The sequence below is a fragment of the Engystomops pustulosus genome, chromosome 11, assembly GCF_040894005.1.
Source record: "Engystomops pustulosus chromosome 11, aEngPut4.maternal, whole genome shotgun sequence".
NCBI lineage: Eukaryota > Metazoa > Chordata > Amphibia > Anura > Leptodactylidae > Engystomops > Engystomops pustulosus.
Window position 1 is genome coordinate 2,626,926 of NC_092421.1, and position 22,527 is coordinate 2,649,452.

Consider the following 22,527-nt stretch of genomic DNA (forward strand, 5'->3'; position numbering starts at 1 on the left):
GCCCGGCTCTCCTGTACAGAGTCGCTGCATAGTGCCCGGCTCTCCTGTACTGAGTCGCTGCATAGTGCCCGGCTCTCCTGTACTGAGTCGCTGCATAGTGCCCGGCTCTCCTGTACAGAGTCACTGCATAGTGCTCGGCTCTCCTGTACAGAGTCGCTGCATAGTGCCCGGCTCTTGTGCCTTTTAAGTTTTTGCCCAAGCAGCGACTTAGGGAGACCTCTCTGATATCTGCGTACAGTGCTGCAGTATTTCTGGAAGCGAGGCACTTGAACAGGGTAGAGGTGGTAGCCCTGGTCCAGCAGTGGTTTCACCAAATCCCACACTATCTTCCCTGTAACACCCAGGAAGCCCTGAGAGGTACCTGAGGGGTATAATTATCTGGGGCTACCCATGTGGGGTCAGCGGAAGCCTTCTCAGGGTCCTTCCAGGTCACTGGAAGATGAGCAGGAGGATGATGATAGGTAAAAGGGGACATCATCCCCCACTTGCTGACTCGGTGTCAGAGGCCCCAGCGCGGTGCACGTCTTCTGAGACACGGGGAAGCCGCACAGATGGCACACACAAAAAATAGATAAGAGCCGCACCAGTCCTGCACTAAGCGCTAATCGCGGGAGCCAGCGCCGTATGGCGCAGAGAGCTGAAGGGTTTATGTAGTGCATGCTTTATGTAACTGAGGAAGAGCCCAGTCCGGGATCGAAACGCGTATTACAAAGCGAACCAATAGAGAAACCTAATCAGAAAAAAGGTTTTATTTCGAGTGATTGGCGCCGTGAATATCCCAGAGACCACCGTCCACTCATCTAACCTTCTCCCCCGGCAAAACTGCCGCCAGGAAGCCCCGGAGCGCCGCCTAAACCACTGAAAAAATCATCGCCAAAGCCTGTGCACCTACTGTACTATACAACCGGAAAAGGTGACACACTGCCACTGAGGGTGGCGGCACACGTTAGTGTTTTTAGTCCGTTTTTAAGCAGTCCATTAAAAAACGCATCCGTTTTTTACTGTTTTGTCCGTTTTTTCTAATTATTAATTAGAAAAACTGTCAAAAACTGATGCGTTTTTTTAACGAACTGGTTAAAAACTGTTTCAAAACGCCACGCATGCCACCACCCGAAACCATAACTCTCTTTAGCCCACTCAGGTTTCACACGTGGCACCCGTATCGACTTTCTTTTTCTTTCTGAGCCAATCATAGGTCACCGGGAAGAACAAGATCTCCGCCTTTTTTTTACAGATTCCAAGAGACACGAATGTGATTTAGTTTTAAAGGCCGACGCACCCGAACAATAAGAAAAACGCACCAAACCATCAGGGCACGTTCACGCGTTCCGCACAGGGGGCGGGGCTCAGGTCGATCGCATATACGTTTCCAGAGAAACGGATGCGAACGGGTTATTAATCGCATGCGTTTCAGCCCGAGCCCCGCCCCCTGTGCACCAGCGTTGCGTTATGAATGCGAACGTCCTTGAACAATCATGTGACGCTCCAGGAGGCTGAGATAATCTATTCACATCATTTCCCAGGGTTCCCTGTTAGATCTGCAAAAACGTACGACATATGGGCGACGCACGGATACGGTAGAGACACAGGGGTCCTGACCTTAGGGTCCGTACAGACACAGGAGAAATACTGATGACACAATGGACACAAAACATGGTTGTATTGACATAGAAGAAATACGATCGTGTGCAGGAGGCCTGTGTACCACACATTACACCCCGCACTGGGGACATGCAGAGAGGTCACTGGTCACACTGTGCGGTAGTTATCACTTCACAACATCGTAACAAACATAATGATTAGCAGCCATGTTATTGTTCTCATTAATTCAGCGTCAGGTCCCCGGGTCCTAGAGGGAGACACTATTGATCGTTATTGTTGTAGTCGGCGCTTCCCTCATCCCGTCTCCATGGACACTGCGCTCCGCTGAGAAAACCTCGCAGCGTTAGCCCCGCCCAGCTCTCTCCCCATAGGTCAGGAGGCGCGAGAGGTGAACGCCGATTGGCTGCGCGGCTTCATGTGGCGACTACCGGGATTCGCAGTCGCCGTTTGTCAGTACATGAGCCGGAGCCGGGAGCGGCGGTCAGGTGAGAGGATGAATGTGCAGGTGCGGTACCGGAGGCTCGTGTGCACGGGAGGTCACCATTGCCAGGGCTTTGTGTAGAGAGCAGGGCACAGATCCAGTCAGTAACCGCATTGATGATCTTCTAGTGCTTATTCACACTGAGCAGATCTCCGGCCGGAGCCTGCGGTCATATTCAATGGGATTTGTCATGTACAACCTACCTGCAATGACTTACCCAATGTCAATCAGGCTGCGCGTTCATGTGGCGTTTACATTGCGTTTCGAAATGGCGCACAAGGGCTGGGGAGAGGAGGATTGCCGTGTTGCGTTGCTGTTATTGTTCAAGTTTACGAAACGCGTTGCGGTGAGTTCACACGTGGCGCTCTGACGCATGCGGTTTCATGTTACTAAGCTACAAAGCCGCCAAACGCATAACAACACGCATGTAAAGCGCATGTTCTGGAACATCACGTGGGAACTCACCCACAGGGAAAGGTGTAAGGAGCGTGACGACAGTAATATTGTTTTGAATTGCAACGCAACCGGAATGGGGAGGAGCTTGCACTGATCGCATCTGTGTTTCAGGGCGCATTCACACGATGCATCACGTTTTTTGATGCATTTTTGACGCATTCCACTGGCTCCAGCATTGATCACGCGCTGAGGTTACATTGCATTTTAGCAGATGCAGTGGAAACGCAACGTAACCTCAGCCGGTGATAAAGGCTTCAGCCTTGATCACGCGCTGAGGTTACAGGTGATAAAGGCTGAAGCCTTTGGAATGCGTCAGAAACGTGACGCACAACGCAACGCATCACATAATGTGAATGCGCCCTCAGAGTAAAGACATGAGATCGGTAATTAACTCCACGTGTTTTGCATTGCAAGTGGAACCGGTGCGCACAGCCTTAGGGCGCGTTCACACGTTGCGCTTTGGTTGCGTTTTCATTTATGTAATGTAAACAGTAATGTAATTAGGAGATCCCCGCTCCTCAGCTGTTGCAATGCGTTTTAAAACGCAATGAAAACGCAACCAAATCGCAACGTGTGAACATATTCTCAGGCTGCGTCCACACGTTGCGTTTTGTTTTTTAACGCATGCGTTTTCAAACTGCTGAAGAGTAGATTTGCCTAATTACATTGTTGTCGTCATTTTGTTTACAGTACGCGATGTTCACACATATCTTTTTGTTAACGCATGCGTTAACATTGTGTTATCACTGGCGTTTTGTAAAAGCAATGTTGACAACAATGTAATTGGGCAGATCTCCTTTTCAGCTGTTTGAGAACTCCTCAAAATATCTGAGAAGTGGAGATTTGCCTGATTACGTTGCATTTACAAAACGCACGCCTTAACGTAAGCATCGCATTTGTTTACAATAGATTTTTTAGCGCTATGTTAACGCAATGTTGACAGCCATGTAATTAGGCAAATCTCCTCCTCTCAGATGTTGTGATGCTTTTCAAAACGAATGCATGACGCCACGTGTGACCCTCAGGACGCGTTTACACGTTCCGCTAGCGTCGCGTTATGAACGTTTTCAGGCACATTACAACAGCGGAGAAGAGGAGATTTGCCCAATTACATTGCTGTTAACATTGCGTTTACACCGGTGACCATGTGACCTGAAACAATGCGAGACGCCAGGTCCTGGTCACCGATCGCTTGCTCACAATGAATGAAATGATGAAACGCTCCGTAACATAAATATAACATTATATCTTTATTCTCTGGTTCTTTATGATTCCGGTGATTCCTCGTTTATGGAGGTTTTCTTATCTTTACTGATCAAAACTAATATTGGAGAAAATGGAATTTTGTTAGTATCGGCAAAACGTCCATGTTTTTTTGTTGTGTTGATTCCGTTACCCTAATGTGTGTCAGCGCGTGCCACGTGTAACCGCTATGACTCCGTATATAAATGTAAACAAAGTGCATGATGGCGTCTGCGTTTCTATGGAAACGCATGAGATCAGTAACCAGCAGCCGGTGTCGTGCATTCACCCGGTGGGAACCTGTCAGCAGGAGGCACAATGTCACTGCTGAGAGGCTGCAATAGGCATTGCCTGGTACATTACATAACTGTTAGGCCCCTCCCACACTTGTGTTGCAGATCACGTCAGAGTCTGATCAGGGGGCGATCAGGGTTTGGTGAGTGAAAAACTGACATTTTCGACCAGAGATCAATCAGTTTTCAGTCAGAGTTTGTTCAGTGTCTCAGTTTTTCACGTGCGTTTTCAATGCAATTTCAATGCGTTTTTCATATGCAGATAACGCGCGTGATAAGGACTCAGGACTGAGCTCTATCTTTTCTATGGCAATGGATGCGGGAAAAACGCATTGCACTTGCATTGCACTTGCCTGTGTCTCAGAGTGCGATGCGTATTTGATGCGTCTCCATAGACTTGGTGCGTTTTTCACGCACGTGACTTGCAAAAGTAGAGCATGTCAAGATTTAAACGCGCGTTAAAAAAAACGCACGTGTGTGCATGAAAAAAAATGCAAGTCTGAAAAGAATCATTGATTACAATGGGTCAGAGAGCAATGCAAGTTCTGTGCTTCAAAAGCACTAGCAGAAAACGCGCGTGAATAACGCAAGTGTGGAAGGGGCCTTAGTTTCAGGTCTCTTCCCCTCCGCTCCTGAAATATCCCCTCATCTGGCTCCCAGCCAACAAGTCCTGGCCAAGTCCCGGGTTCAAATGTAACATCCGTTGGTTAATTAGCATAACGCTATGCACTGCCCCCGCTCGTTAATATTTTTATCCAAGGGCAGTGACACATGTTAGCGTTTTGAACCCATTTTTTGTCCGTTTTTCCCAATTATCAAATTGTCAAAAACGGATGCGTTTTCAATATGCATTTGTATTTTTACGGACTGCTTAACACCGGCCTAAAAACAGGTTCAAAACGCCATGTGTGGCATCCCCCCTAACCCTCCCACGTCCTATCAGCTCCTAACCCTCCCTCTCCGTGTCGGCTCACCATGCAGCGAACCTCGCGCCTGCACAGTGAGCGTAAAACCCGCTACGTAGTTTGCGTATTTGAGCTCTGCCAAGTATAATTAGTTCTTATCTCACTAATATGTAGCAGAGCCAAATCTATGCAATCCGTAACCAGCGCGCAGTGTTTTGTATCGTTCAAATGCAAAACACCAGGGGGGACATTACAGTCGGGTGTCCCGGTAATGCTGCGTTTACAAGTGCAACGCTGGCACAATGGGGGCACCTCTGGTCGTTTTCAATGAAACGCATGCGATCTGTAAGCAATCACATGCGTTTCAGTGGAAATGCTAATGAGATTGGGCCAAAGCACGCCCCCATTGAGCTTTCGTTGCACTTTGCTCCCATAAAGCAGGTAACGTCCACATACTCCATCAAAAACGGTCAAAAAAATTGATGCTTTTTTTAAACAAATGCATTTTTTTTTAAGGACTGCTGGAAAATGGGCTAAAACGGGTTCAAAATGCTAACGTGTGCCACCACTTTCAGGCTATAATCTGGCTTCGTCCTGAAGGGGTTAAGCAATTTAAACTTTTTCAGAAATCCACATCTGAACTTATGGCGAATCAGGCGCTACACCGAAAAAAAAAAACATGTCATGTTTTGTGAAATGGCAACAAAAGTTGCAAAAAAATGCACAAAAAGGTTTGATGAATGCTCCTCCCCCTTACCCCCCGCGACCTGCTTTACTGGACCATCCGCAGCTGAAATAATGGCTTGAATTAAAACTCGCCGTTAGCGCACGTGTTCACATCTTGTTAATACATGCATTTGTTAACACCTGCGTTACCATAGTGTAAACTCTTCCGTTTTGTAAACGCACTGTTGACGACAATGTCATTAGGTAATTTTTTTCTTCTCAGCTGTTGTGATGCATTAAAATGCAACCAAAATGCGAGGTGTGAACGCAGCCTCGGGCTTTATTGGGAAGAGTCTAAAATCGGTGGAGAGGTTGACCTGCTTTTTATGCCTTTCGGTCTCTTCTGTTCCTTTCGTGCTTTACAATGTCCTCGTATACGTGACCCCCTTATCTCCTATACGATGTCACGTTGGACCATTGCCGCTCCGCACCCGCTGCTTCCAATACAACTTTTTATTCTACTTCCTCCTAGATAATGTTCTATTTTATTACATGGGAAATTCAACACAAAGCCGTGAAATATAACCCTGCATATATATAACCCTATATATAACCCTACATATATAACCCTGTATATATAACCCTATATATAACCCTACATATATAACCCTGTATATATATAACCCTGTATATATAACCCTACATATATAACCCTATATATAACCCTGTATGTATATAACCCTATATATAACCCTGTATGTATATAACCCTATATATAACCCTGTATGTATATAACCCTATATATAACCCTGTATGTATATAACCCTATATATAACCCTGTATGTATATAACCCTATATATAACCCTGTATGTATATAACCCTGCGTATATAACCCTGTATGTATATAACCCTGCGTATATAACCCTGTATGTATATAACCCTGTATATATAACCCTACATATATAACCCTATATATAACCCTGTATGTATATAACCCTATATATAACCCTGTATGTATATAACCCTATATATAACCCTGTATGTATATAACCCTGTATGTATATAACCCTGCGTATATAACCCTGTATGTATATAACCCTATATATAACCCTATATATAACCCTGTATGTATATAACCCTATATATAACCCTGTATGTATATAACCCTGTATGTATATAACCCTGCGTATATAACCCTGTATGTATATAACCCTATATATAACCCTGTATGTATATAACCCTACATATATAAACCTATATATGACCCTGCGTATATAACCCTATATATAACCCTGTATGTATATAACCCTACATATATAAACCTACATATATAACCCTGCATATATAACCCTATATATAACCCTATATATATAACCCTGCGTATATAACCCTGTATGTATATAACCCTGCGTATATAACCCTACATATATAACCCTGCATATATAACCCTGCGTATATAACCCTAAATATATAAACCTACATATATAACCCTGTATGTATATAACCCTACATATATAACCCTATATATAACCCTGTATGTGTCTTTTTATGGTCGTCTCAGACGCGTATAATGGATGGTAAATCAAATGATCTTGTGTGACGCTGGGTTTATGTACATGATGTGTCCAGCATATACATCATTGTTGTACTTTTCTGTAAATAATAGAATTTGCAAGCATTAACCCCTTAACGACCAGACCCTTTTTCATTTTTTGAGTTTTCATTTTTTCATTCCCCCCTTAAAGAGGACCTGTCACCACAAATTAGTACCCCCCCCCTCCCCCCATCCAAACATATCTACTAAATCTACTCCCCAGCCCCTTTCTAAAGCTGCTCATTTCATTACTCAGCTTTAATCAAACTTCACTAATCGTCCCTTAAGCATATGACACATAACATACTTGGAGGTCCAATCGACGGACCAGCGGTCCGGCTTATTCATTAGGGGGCCGTCCAGACACTCCTCTTTCTTCACGAGCCGACACTCCCCCGGGCTCCAGTTCTTGCCCTATGCATTAGATGCCGGCTATGGCAGCATCCGGTGCGCAAGCACTGCCGACTTCATGCTCTCAGCACTCGCGAGGACTTACTGCGCATGTGCAAGTGTGAGAATTGGAGCCCGGGGGAGTGTCAGCCTGTGAAGAAAGAGGAGTGTCTGGACGGCCCCCTAATGAATAAGCCGGACCGCTGGTCCGTCGATTGGACCTCCAAGTATGTTATGTGTCATATGCTTAAGGGACGATTAGTGAAGTTTGATTAAAGCTGAGTAATGAAATGAGCAGCTTTAGAAAGGGGCTGGGGAGTAGATTTAGTAGTAGATATGTTTGGATGGGGGGGGAGGGGCAATAATTTGTGGTGACAGGTCCCCTTTAAGGGGGGAATAAAAAAATGAAAACTCAAAAAATAATTCAAGGCTGTAGCTCACAGCCCAATGTAAGGTCATGTGACAATATCCGTGTTCCATCACATGAGGAGGTGCGCTGTCTGCCCCCATGACACCGCGCCATTGTGTGACAGCTGATCCTGTACACAGCAAACCCTACGTGCATCATCTCTGCATGTACCGATAACAGTGACCCTATAGGCTGTCGCCATAAGGTCATCTTATCTGTCATCTACACTAGTGGCCAAAATTGTGGAGACACTTTGACTTTTCTACATAAAGTCCATACAAACCCTATGAAGCTGTAAATGTATTTTAATAAAACGTTTGCAACTTATAAATGAAACCTTATAATCACTATAATCACCAGACATTTCTAGCACAACGTTTGTGAAATTTCACCAAAATGACTCTTTTAATTAGCCACAGTACCTGTGTCGTCAGCCATGTATGATAATATATCCAGTATTGGCTTTATATTAGATAACTCGGTTAGTAGCTGCTTGGATCTCCCTTCGCCTTGATCGCTGCCTCGCATTTTCTTTGCTTTTTAACAAAAAAAAGTCCAAGAAATGGTGTTAAGACCATCTGAGGAAGACGTCGGCACTACCAGACTCACATTGGAGGATCACGGACAGCCTTGAGGGGTTGTGGTGTTCAGGTCGGGTACACTCTTAATACGCGGGTGGTGCTCAACCAAAGAGTAAAGTCTTCACTTGAATCAAAAAAGACAAAGAATAGCGGCACTCGCCCAAATAAGAGAATCTTCTTCAAAGCGGTGCATAGGACAGGGAGGTGCTACACGCTGCATACTCCGGCAACGGACCGTTTTTCGCACTCCTGCGCTTCGTCTGGCCGTATCCGTATCATATTTTTTTTTTTTCTTGGCTTTTCTTGAGTCTGGTCCAGACACTCCCAATAGAGTTGAGGTCTGGACTATTTCCAGGCCAATTTAGCGATTCAGCCTTGTTCTCCTTGAATCAGGTGAGGCATTTTTTAGCTGTGTGGCTTGGGGCCCCATCCTGCTGACAAGCACCAAAGAAGTCTCTGGCTGGTGGTTAAACCTTGGGCCGAACCTCTTTCATCTGTCGGCATTTACCAGTCCATCAAGCACCTACAACATCTCTAGCCACACAACCCCACACCATCGCACTTACAGGATGCTTCATGGTGACGGGGGTGCATGCTGGAAGGCAGGATAACTGTCGTGATCAGTGATTTAGTGTCCCAAATCGCCCTTTACCAAGTCCCTCCATGGGCGCTATGAAAAAACCTTTTATACTAACCTAGATGAAGCGCATCTGTAGGTCTCCCTGCGCATCTGTAGGTCTCCCTGCGCATGCACAGCTGGAGCATTACATTCCGGCTTTATTGTGCAAGCGGCATAACTACGGCACATGCGCAGTAAAACCGGGGTATAGTACTCTGGCTTCACTATGCAACGGTGCAGACGTGGGAGGCGCTGGAGAAGGTAAGTATAAACCTTTTAGAGACTTTCTAATGGGAGATTGGGAAAAACTACACCATTGGTCCAAAGGACCTGTGGAAGGTTTATTGCCCCAGATCACTCCCTGACAGGTACTTATTTAGAATGGCGGATGTGCAGCACCCTACACATATATACATGGTATCCTGCACACATATATACATGGTATCCTGCACACATATATACATGGTATCCTGCACACATATATACATGGTATCCTGCACACATATATACATGGTATCCTGCACACATATATACATGGTATCCTGCACACATATATACATGGTATCCTGCACACATATATACATGGTATCCTGCACACCATATATACATGGTATCCTGCACACCATATATACATGGTATCCTGCACAGCATATATACATGGTATCCTGCACAGCATGTATACATGGTATCCTGCACACATATATACATGGTATCCTGCACACATATATACATGGTATCCTGCACAGCATATATACATGGTATCCTGCACACATATATACATGGTATCCTGCACAGCATATATACATGGTATCCTGCACACATATATACATGGTATCCTGCACAGCATATATACATGGTATCCTGCACACATATATACATGGTATCCTGCACAGCATATATACATGGTATCCTGCACAGCATGTATACATGGTATCCTGCACACATATATACATGGTATCCTGCACACATATATATACATGGTATCCTGCACACATATATATACATGGTATCCTGCACATATATATATACATGGTATCCTGCACACATATATATACATGGTATCCTGCACACATATATACATGGTATCCTGCACATATATATATACATGGTATCCTGCACGCATATATACATGGTATCCTGCACACATATATACATGGTATCCTGCACGCATATATACATGGTATCCTGCACGCATATATACATGGTATCCTGCACGCATATATACATGGTATCCTGCACGCATATATACATGGTATCCTGCACGCATATATACATGGTATCCTGCACGCATATATACATGGTATCCTGCACGCATATATACATGGTATCCTGCACGCATATATACATGGTATCCTGCACAGCATGTATACATGGTATCCTGCACAGCATGTATACATGGTATCCTGCACAGCATGTATACATGGTATCCTGCACAGCATGTATACATGGTATCCTGCACAGCATATATACATGGTATCCTGCACGCATATATACATGGTATCCTGCACAGCATGTATACATGGTATCCTGCACAGCATGTATACATGGTATCCTGCACAGCATGTATACATGGTATCCTGCACAGCATGTATACATGGTATCCTGCACAGCATGTATACATGGTATCCTGCACAGCATGTATACATGGTATCCTGCACAGCATGTATACATGGTATCCTGCACAGCATGTATACATGGTATCCTGCACAGCATGTATACATGGTATCCTGCACAGCATGTATACATGGTATCCTGCACAGCATGTATACATGGTATCCTGCACAGCATGTATACATGGTATCCTGCACAGCATGTATACATGGTATCCTGCACAGCATGTATACATGGTATCCTGCACAGCATGTATACATGGTATCCTGCACAGCATGTATACATGGTATCCTGCACAGCATGTATACATGGTATCCTGCACAGCATGTATACATGGTATCCTGCACAGCATGTATACATGGTATCCTGCACAGCATGTATACATGGTATCCTGCACAGCATGTATACATGGTATCCTGCACAGCATGTATACATGGTATCCTGCACAGCATGTATACATGGTATCCTGCACAGCATGTATACATGGTATCCTGCACAGCATGTATACATGGTATCCTGCACAGCATGTATACATGGTATCCTGCACAGCATGTATACATGGTATCCTGCACAGCATGTATACATGGTATCCTGCACAGCATGTATACATGGTATCCTGCACAGCATGTATACATGGTATCCTGCACAGCATGTATACATGGTATCCTGCACAGCATGTATACATGGTATCCTGCACAGCATGTATACATGGTATCCTGCACAGCATGTATACATGGTATCCTGCACAGCATGTATACATGGTATCCTGCACAGCATGTATACATGGTATCCTGCACAGCATGTATACATGGTATCCTGCACAGCATGTATACATGGTATCCTGCACAGCATGTATACATGGTATCCTGCACGCATGTATACATGGTATCCTGCACGCATATATACATGGTATCCTGCACAGCATATATACATGGTATCCTGCACAGCATATATGCATGGTATCCTGCACAGCATATATGCATGGTATCCTGCACGCATGTATACATGGTATCCTGCACAGCATATATACATGGTATCCTGCACAGCATATATACATGGTATCCTGCACAGCATATATACATGGTATCCTGCACACATATGTATACATGGCATATATATACACGGTATCCTGCACACATGTATACACGGTATCCTGCACAGCATAATATGTATATAATCATGCATACCTTCCACCGTACACAGCTTAGCCAGCTGATAAGAAATGTGAAGGAAGGGGGAAGTGGAAAGCAGAAGGACAGGAATAGGAATCTCTCATCTTTACTTCCCTCATGTGGTCACAGCTACATATATGTGTGTATATACTCTGTCTAAGTACATTATGTGTATATATAATAGTAATCATAGCAAAACGTATCCCGCAGCAGCGGCCATCACAGCACTAGCCATCAGCGCACCTTCATGGACTTGATCAATCCATTAATAAATAAATCCAGAGGAAGGCAGCACATTAATAGCTCAATAGAAAAATCTGTGGCTACTTTATTCTCCCGGAGGGCAAAAGGGCAACGTTTCAGTTCCTATTCAGGAACCTTTGTCAAGCAATGTGATGGTTACAGAGAATGTCATGATGAGATCACTTCCTATAAATGTCAGTGTGTTGCACAATTCAAATTTTATAATGACTAGTGATTTGTGTACAATAATATATGTGCCAAATATACTCAAGGTTATGCCTAGTTGTGCTGAAAAACCCGAACTCGGCTCATACTCGAGTCAATAAAAAAAATTAAAACTGTACTCTCCTCTCCAAGGCCTCCCCCGTATGTCCTCTTCTTTCTTCCGATGCTCCGGTTCCTCTTCAGGTCCTTCCGCATCTCTTCAGGTCCCCTCGCGATGCTGGCGGCTCACAAATCATGATGTCGGCAAGCAGTTGGCGTCATTGTGTGCCGGCCGAGCACGAAGAACCGAAGAGGAGCGGAACGACCCGACAAGGGGCCGAAGAATACTGAAGGACCCGAACAGGATCCAAAGCAAGAAAAGGACTTGTGGGGTTGTGGGACTGAGTGATATAAGAAGTACAATGACGTGGATGCCGGGCGGTTGTAATGCGCATGCGCCATAAATGTAATGAGGTGCACGGACTATTGTTTGCACGCACGGTAGATACCTAGTGAATGGAACTGATGAGTGGCGAATAATCAGGTGCACGGACAGTTTGTGCGCATCTGCAGCAGATGAAGAATGTAGTCGTAGGCTGAAATGCTAGGAGGCTCTGTGTAGTACTGTGTAGTCTGGACACCTGGGGTCTGTGACCAGTCTCTTAACCCTTGTGATCGGGGAATGGCCGGGGGATGACAACTGTCATAGCGGAGTAAACTGTTACGATCTGTCGGATTACGATAGAGATCTGTAGTTAGAGAGCCTGTGGTTGATGTGTGGATCGTGGTGTCCAGGAAGCTGATTGGGTTCTGTGATGTCGTGTGAAATGTAATGGGGGTAGCCTTGAGTTGATGTAATCGTGAAAAGCCTGGAGGGTGTGGAACAGGTCTCCGCAAATGCAAAATATATCGTCTACGTAGCGTTTCCAGATGAGAGCATGGTGGACGAATAAGTTATCACTGTATACAAACCGGGTTTTAAAGTAATTCATGAAACAGTTTGCATGGGGGGGGCCACGTTGGACCCCATGGCTGTACCTTGTTTTTGTAGGTAGTATTGGTCCTCAAATAAAAAGTAGTTCTCTTGAAGGACAAGCTGGTGTGTTAATAACAAAATGGATTTGTGTGTACGGGACCCGGTTGTCCCGGAGTAAGGAGGCCACTGATCTAATCGTGTCCGTGTGTGGTGTAGACCTATAGAGACTGGTCACGTCCCAGATGTCTACATGGCGCTCCGCTGGTAGCAAAAAGGAGCTGGTGTCAAGTAGAAATGACTTGGTTTTTTGATATTTGGATAAAATTCTCACACCATATAATATTGAGTGTGGGGATTTTATGGAGTCTGTTGATGTCACTGCGGGTCTACCGGGGGGTTCGGTCTTATGTACTCAGGGAAGCCTATAGAATACCGGAGTGATTGGATGGGGGTTGGTGAGGAATTTTAATGGTTTTTGAAAACCTGAACGAAGGCATTAGATGAACCAAGTCCTATCTTTGGTGACGTCTATAACAGGTTTGGGAATGCTCCCATGGCGGGAGAATATATTCCAGGTAAGAGGAGATGAGGCACACAGTTTCTCATTGCGCTTCTTATTTGGAAACCAAAATCCGGAGTGGATCCAAAGAAAAGGGAATGTAAAATAGAAAGACTGATTATCACTGGCGCTATCAGAGCACTGCGCCGGGCCCCACAATCTGGATTGTTTAGTTGGGGGCCACCGGTCTGGACACCTGGCGCTGGAGTACGATGCCGCCTGGCGCACCTCTCACTTGGAACCAGGATGCGTGGCCACTTGAGTACGTCATCACGTGGCTGCACACCCTTTCCTGTGTAGCAGTAGCAAGAAGATAGAATACGTGGGGGCAGAGGTAAGTACATGATTTTTAAAAAAAATTAAATAGCAGCAGATAAATGGGACCCAGTATATGAAATAATTCACTGTGGGCGGCCAGCATATTAAATAACTCATTGAGGTGGGGAGTGCATTATATAGTTCTTTCAGTGCCAGTATATAAAATACTTCCCCTGGAGGGGTGATGCCGACCAGGTCCTACAGAGAAGTGTCATGGCTGATAGAAGTCACCTGGAAGATCAGACTGAGGGGAAGAGACATCGGGGACGTCACCTGCAGGACTGGTATCTACTATATGGTTACCATATGGTGGTACATACTGGTCTGTGTGTATAGGTTATCATTTAGTATTGCAGTATTATTCAGTTACTGTATAATGGTCCCGGTATAGTGGTATTATTTTGGCCTTGTACATTGTTGTCATTAGTGGTATTGTCCTTTGCATGTTGGTGTTTGTATAGTGACCGTATGGCAATAAAAATCATCCATAAATGGAGTTTATATTTGGTAAATTATCGGTAATACTGGTCTGTGTGTAACGTCTTGTGTTCTTTATCAGTATTGTTAGTTTTATTTGGTAACTGTGTGGCGGTCTTATTAGTATTTGGTAACTGTGTGGCGGTATTATTAGTATTTGGTGACTGTGTGGCGGTATTATTAGTATTTGGTAACTGTGTGGCGGTATTATTAGTATTTGGTGACTGTGTGGCGGTATTATTAGTATTTGGTAACTGTGTGGCGGTCTTAGTATTTGGTAACTGTGTGGCGGTATTATTAGTATTTGGTGACTGTGTGGCGGTATTATTAGTATTTGGTAACTGTGTGGCGGTCTTATTAGTATTTGGTAACTGTGTGGCGGTATTATTAGTATTTGGTGACTGTGTGGCGGTATTATTAGTATTTGGTAACTGTGTGGCGGTATTATTAGTATTTGGTAACTGTGTGGCGGTCTTAGTATTTGGTAACTGTGTGGCGGTATTATTAGTATTTGGTAACTGTGTGGCGGTATTATTAGTATTTGGTGACTGTGTGGCGGTATTATTAGTATTTGGTGACTGTGTGGCGGTATTATTAGTATTTGGTAACTGTGTGGCGGTATTATTAGTATTTGGTAACTGTGTGGCGGTATTATTAGTATTTGGTAACTGTGTGGCGGTCTTAGTATTTGGTAACTGTGTGGCGGTATTATTAGTATTTGGTAACTGTGTGGCGGTCTTAGTATTTGGTAACTGTGTGGCGGTATTATTAGTATTTGGTAACTGTGTGGCGGTCTTAGTATTTGGTAACTGTGTGGCGGTATTATTAGTATTTGGTAACTGTGTGGCGGTATTATTAGTATTTGGTAACTGTGTGGCGGTATTATTAGTATTTGGTAACTGTGTGGCGGTATCATTAGTATTTGGTTTGTCATGGACCAAATCTGGAATTGGTTTAGTAATAGTAGGTATGACTTTATGAACCAATCTAAAACGAAAGATACTATTGTTTTTATCTCTAGCAGTCGGGTTGATATTTGAAACCGTATATTGTATCTTTTACATAATGTTGTGGGTGGGGGCCCGAATCAGCTGCCCATCTACCAATATGATGAAGGATTGTAAACCAAGCACACTGACATACAGGTGTGTGCCCCCTCTGGCAGGATCTGCTCTTCTTATGCTCCTTATGCCCTGGTTTTAAATACAAAAAGGCTTCAAAATTATGCAAATGAGCCTAAGGGGCCTTTTTTGTGAAAACCAGGGCATAAAAAGCCAAGTGAAGAGCAGATCCTGGCAGAGGGGGCGCACACCAGTAGGTCAGTGTGCTGGGTTTACAATCCATGATCCTGGTGGTAGATGTCCTAATATGGCCCATTCTGTATTTTGGGTCAATAAAATGTGCAAGACTCTGAATCCCATGTAAAATATTGGCCTCGGTGTGAAAATGGGGATAGAAGTAGCTGCCATGAGCTGATTTATCCAATATTCTGCTATGAAATCACTAACAAACACAATATCTGTATTATCTGTGTCCCATTATTCATACAACAGGAAGATCTGTTCTGTGCATTACCCCAGCTGTGCGAGCATAACGGACCGGTCTACATACAATGTATGAAGTGTGTCTCCGTACCACACAGCGATCGCTCCATGTATAGTTTGTATCTTTTGTAGTTCAGTTACATTTTTTTTTTTGAGGAACATAAGGCAAAGCCAAATAGAAGCCGTAAGGAGAGCGGGGAATAAACGGGAATGTGACGGGGAATGTACCGGGGAATGTACCGGGGAATGTACCGGGGAATGTACCGGGGAATGTACCGGGGAATGTACCGGGGAATGTGACGGGGAATGTGACGGGGAATGTAACGGGGAATGTAACGGGGGATGTACCGGGGAATGTACCGGGGGATGTACCGGGGAATGTACCGGGGAATGTACCGGGGAATGTACCGGGGAATGTACCGGGGAATGTGACGGGGAATGTGACGAGGTAGCGGGCGGGCGCATAGGTGGCGGGTGGGCGCGTAGGTGGCGGGCGGGCGGGCGCGTAGGTGGCGGGCGGGCGGGCGCGTAGGTAGCGGGCGGGCGGGCGCGGAGGTAGTGGGCGGGCGCAGTGTTTAGTGGCTTCATCGTTATCCAGTTATCCACCGTTCAAATCCCAGAGGCAATTTCTGTACCTGGTTGTGCTCAAAAATAAAAATTCATCTGTGATGTTAAACATCTTTGTGTAGAAAATGCCAAAGTGTTTAACTGGTTGGTGACATTGAAATCGATTGTCCCCGTTAGCGGCCTGTTACTGCATTAGGACGTTCTATTTGAGAAGGCTGTTACATACTACCTGGACCATGTTGTGTTTGCCCGGCAGGGAGATCTTTCCTTGCCAGGCAGTTTAACCCCTGCAACCCCCCCCCCCCTGCAGTCACGGGGGTAATAACAAGAGCACCTGTGACTGGTGGGACTGATCAGAGCAGCACTGGGTCTAATTAGACCCAGCAGCTCTTATTAACTTTTTAGACCCGGACGGTCACTTGGCCAACAAGTCAACATAGCCGGCGCCGCTCCTCTAAGTATTACGCTACTTCCCTTGGATCTCCCGGTGTCTCTGACAACCGGAGAACCTGTCTAAAGATGCTGCTGCAGATTTCGGACCTGCTCCCACTAAAGTCAAAAGTCAGTGGGCATACACAACAGGTGGACCAGCAAAGCCCAACAATAACCACTGATCAAAGCATGCCAAAATATGTAATCAAAAGCCAGCACCCCCCTCTCATGGCCTGAGCATTTAGGTATACAGCTTTCTTATCTGTACATGGTTCTGTGCTGATCCTTGAATTGTGTGTCCATCCATCGTGTTTCACCCTTCTTTTTGTTGTTATCCTGCATTTGTATGGACTTGTCAAAAGATTTGATTATCTCACCATTTCTAATATTGATTTCTGTACATTGTTGTATATTGTATTGTGGCCAGTAGGGGGAGCTGGAGTTCCTGGAACAGTGCACATTATCATGTGTCCAGCACTTTCCCCAGGATGTCATTCATTTGTGACTTTGTTCACAATTTTTAAAGGTTTTTAAGCATGTTTTGTGGTGTATTTTTCTATTAATAAAGATATTATTTGCTTGATCTATTTTTCATGCCTCTGTTCTTTTTGTGGCTCTTAAAAGTCAGTGGGCAGTCCGAAACAGGTTAACCCCCTTACCGACATGCATCGTAATAGTACGGCACGCGTCAGGTGCAGATACATGGAGAGGGCTCACGGGCTGAGTCCTCTCCATAGCCGGTAAGTCTTATCGGCGCGGGTGTTATCCCTGTGATCGCCGCCGGCAAAGCTCAAAAAGATGGCGGCGCCCATGCAATGTCATTGGGGAGCGGCAGTCAGTCGACATGACAGCCTCAGGTATTCTGACGACCCGAGGCTGTCTCAGTTTAACCCCTTCATTACAATGTGCGATCAGCACATTGTAATGAATGAGGAGGGAAATCCCTATATACTGCCATACTGTAGTATGGCAGTATATGACGGGATCGATCAGACAACCTAGGGTTAAAGTACCTATTATATGATAATTGTTGTTAGAAATCTCCATGGAAACAATACTCGGACAGTTTTTTGCACCATGTATAATGACTGAATAGGTGAATATTAATATGATAAATACATTAGTGTAAATCCTTCTGTAGTAACGGATAAGTTCTATGAGTCGATCTAAACCCACAATTTCCTTTTCTTTCAGGCGCTTCTCTGTAAATGCTGAACGAGTTGGGTTTTCGGAGCAGTAATTGACCTTTTATTGCAGTTGAACAGGTCAGTAAAGTCTGTGCGATATATCATATTGATGTTGATTAATTGTTGATGTAATTTTTTTTTGTTATAAATGGACATATTGTATGTACGCACTCTAAAGAGGGACTAGGTCAGACTTAAAGGAAACCTACCACCAGGGATCTACCTATAAAGGTAGATCAGGTGCTAGGTGCATCTATAGGAGAGACCTTTTAAGGGCTAATACTCACGTCCCCGCAAACTTTTAAAAACGTTTCATTCCCTAATATGCAGATTTTCTAAAGAGGCTCCCGGGGTGCGGAGTGGGCGGAGCTGAGGCTACACGGTGCGGCTACTCCGCACCCCAGGAGCCTCTTTAAACCTTCTACAAAAATCTTCGGCGCGCAGCTCCTCATGGCTAGGCCCTCATCCGCGAAACCATCCGTCTTTAAAGGAAATCTCCCACATGGATGCAGTGTGTGTCCCCTGACACAGGATCCATTCTCACTTCAAATGGCCTAGTTTTCCGCAAAAGGTATTTTAAAATCATGCAAATGAGCCTCCTGAGCTCCTGTTTAGGTCACAGAAGCCACTTCTGTCTCTTTCATCTGCTAATAGTGCATAGCTCTGTTCAGTATTACAGCTCGCCTCCTCCCTCCCCTCTCCTGTACGGAAACGCTCAGGGTGCGTTCACACATTGCGGTTAAAACTGCATCGCAATCAGCTTTTTGGTGGTTTTAGGTGAAGATTTGTCAATTTAACAGGTGAAAGACGTAAACTGAACGGATGAATGAGATTGGTGGAGCAGGTTTCCCCTGCACCCTTGGCACCACATGTTCGGCATGTAGACGAGGCAATCATTTCCAATCGCATTCTTCTTGATTATGTCTGGGGAGGTAGAGGGTGCGGTCACACGTCGCGTTTACCGCATGCGTTAAAAAACGCATTGGAATAGCTGGAGAGTGATTTGCCTAATTAAACACCTCTTAACACTTGTGTTTACAAAACGCATGCGTTAACCGCGATGTTAACGCATGCGTTAACAATGCGTTAACAACCGCATGCGTTAACCGCGATGTTAACGCATGCGTTAACAATGCGTTAACGGTTGCGTTTTGTAAACACAGGTGTTAGCAGCTGTTTAATTAGGCAAATCACTCTCCAGCTATTGCAATGCGTTTTTAAACGCATGCGGTAAACGCGACGTGTGACAGCACCCAGAGGGTGCAGTCACACGTTGCAGTTAAAACTGCATCGCAATCAGTTTTTAGGTGGTTTTAGGTGAAGTTTTGTCAATTGAACAGGTGAAAGACGTAAACTGAACGAGTGAATTTAATTTTGAAGGGGAAACCTGCAAATGTCTTTCATCTGTTCAATTGACAAAACTGCACTAAACCATCTCAAAGCTGATTGCGATAAAGTTTTGACTGCAACGTGTGACCGTACCCTGAGGGCGTTTCCTCCCCTACAAGGCCCTAATGCACCCACACCACCTGGGGGAATTGGCTTTATGGATTTGTATTATTGCTCTGATGTCTTTACATCTCGTCAGTACAGTGTAGGGAGGGGTCGGGTGAGAGGAATCGGTACAGTGCAGGGAGGGGTCGGGTGAGAGGAATCGGTACAGTGTAGGGAGGGGTCGGGTGAGAGGAATCGGTACGGTGTAGGGAGGGGTCGGGTGAGAGGAATCGGTACGGTGTAGGGAGGGGTCGGGTGAGAGGAATCGGTACAGCGTAGAGAGGGGTCGGGTTAGAGGAATCGGTACAGTGTAGGGAGGGGTCGGGTGAGAGGAATCGGTACAGTGTAGGGAGGGGTCGGGTGAGAGGAATCGGTACAGTGTAGGGAGGGGTCGGGTGAGAGGAATCGGTACAGTGTGGGGAGGGGTCGGGTGAGAGGAATCGGTACAGTGTGGGGAGGGGTCGGGTGAGAGGAATCGGTACAGTGTGGGGAGGGGTCGGGTGAGAGGAATCGGTACAGTGTGGGGAGGGGTCGGGTGAGAGGAATCGGTACAGTGTGGGGAGGGGTCGGGTGAGAGGAATCGGTACAGTGTGGGGAGGGGTCGGGTGAGAGGAATCGGTACAGTGTAGGGAGGGGTCGGGTGAGAGGAATCGGTACAGCGTAGGGAGGGGTCGGGTGAGAGGAATCGGTACAGCGTAGGGAGGGGTCGGGTGAGAGGAATCGGTACAGCGTAGGGAGGGGTCGGGTGAGAGGAATCGGTACAGCGTAGGGAGGGGTCGGGTGAGAGGAATCGGTACAGCGTAGGGAGGGGTCGGGTGAGAGGAATCGGTACAGCGTAGGGAGGGGTCGGGTGAGAGGAATCGGTACAGCGTAGGGAGGGGTCGGGTGAGAGGAATCGGTACAGCGTAGGGAGGGGTCGGGTGAGAGGAATCGGTACAGCGTAGGGAGGGGTCGGGTGAGAGGAATCGGTACAGCGTAGGGAGGGGTCGGGTGAGAGGAATCGGTACAGCGTAGGGAGGGGTCGGGTGAGAGGAATCGGTACAGCGTAGGGAGGGGTCGGGTGAGAGGAATCGGTACAGTGTAGGGAGGGGTCGGGTGAGAGGAATCGGTACAGCGTAGGGAGGGGTCGGGTGAGAGGAATCGGTACAGCGTAGGGAGGGGTCGGGTGAGAGGAATCGGTACAGCGTAGGGAGGGGTCGGGTGAGAGGAATCGGTACAGCGTAGAGAGGGGTCGGGTGAGAGGAATCGGTACAGTGTAGGGAGGGGTCGGGTGAGAGGAATCGGTACAGTGTAGGGAGGGGTCGGGTGAGAGGAATCGGTACAGTGTAGGGAGGGGTCGGGTGAGAGGAATCGGTACAGTGTAGGGAGGGGTCGGGTGAGGGGAATCGGTACAGTGTAGGGAGGGGTCGGGTTAGAGGAATCGGTACAGTGTAGGGAGGGGTCGGGTGAGAGGAATCGGTACAGTGTAGGGAGGGGTCGGGTGAGAGGAATCGGTACAGTGTAGAGAGGGGTCGGGTGAGAGGAATCGGTACAGTGTAGGGAGGGGTCGGGTGAGAGGAATCATTTCATATACAAAAACCTTTTGTTTCTTTGTACAATCCCTCCAGCAGAGGTGGTCGTATCCAAGGACACAGTCTTGTTTCTAAGGGACCATATCGCTACATTTATGATAAATTATCTTCACACAGGAACATTTTTTTTTAATAACATCTAATTGAAGAAAAGTTTTTATAAGGCAGATTAGTGACACTGAATGTGAGTGCCCAGATGAGAAGATCCCTTTAAGGGGTTATGCCGTGTAGACTCTTTTATATATGTTGCGGAGGTCATTTCTTCCTTTTGTCTGTAGGGTGAGAGGGTCTATGGGAAACCCTGCTCCTACCTGTATGTATCACCACATGTTTGTATTGTGGCTCTATACATGTCTATGTATCTTACCTTAATCTGTTGCTGCTGTTTTGCATTGAGGCTCTAGAAATGGCCACTGTATGTATTTCAAAATGTTTTCTGTTCTTATTATTTATCAAAATGTCCAAAAAACCCCAAATCAATAGATTTCTAGGATGGACATTTCGTCCCCGATCTGAAGGAAAGTGCTAGTAGTTTAATGGGGAAAATCTGATGACTGGTTCCCTTTTAAGAAGTAAATGAACAATACAAATACAATCTGGTTCTGGGAACAATGTGCAGTAGGCTGCTGACATATTTCTGTGATATGAAAAGAGATTTCTGTTTGGATTCCTTGTTCATGGCAGGATGTGTTTCCAGTCGGCACGCAGAAGCTCGTTGGTGTGTGCACCGTGTGGCAGGATGATGCAGTATGTGATATTTGGTGACAGCGGCCGCTATTCAGACGGCTCTTTCTCTCTGTGAAGATGCGGCTTTCTTCCGTGTGCTTGGGCCTCTGAGGTTAAATGGTTGAGTTTTGCAAATGTACAGTCTCCGGTTTTCCTGCCGCTCCAACACCAGTGACACAACTGTAAGGGAGCCGTCAGACGTAGCCC

The 22,527-nt window shown here is 45.7% G+C and overlaps 1 protein-coding gene across 3 annotated transcripts in view; it reads left to right on the plus strand.

Moving 5' to 3' along the window:
- Positions 1-1,978: 1,978 nt before the first annotated feature.
- Positions 1,979-22,527, plus strand: part of LOC140105399 (ras association domain-containing protein 4-like) — an 84,440-nt gene continuing 63,891 nt past the window's right edge. The window contains exons 1-2 of one of the 3 annotated variants that reach the window (XM_072129332.1): positions 1,979-2,087; positions 18,537-18,607. The gene's annotated coding sequence lies outside the window, so the exon portion shown is untranslated. Of the gene's footprint in view, positions 2,108-18,536; positions 18,608-22,527 lie in introns of all 3 variants that reach the window. The other 2 variants (XM_072129330.1, XM_072129331.1) reach the window with 2 other exon arrangements.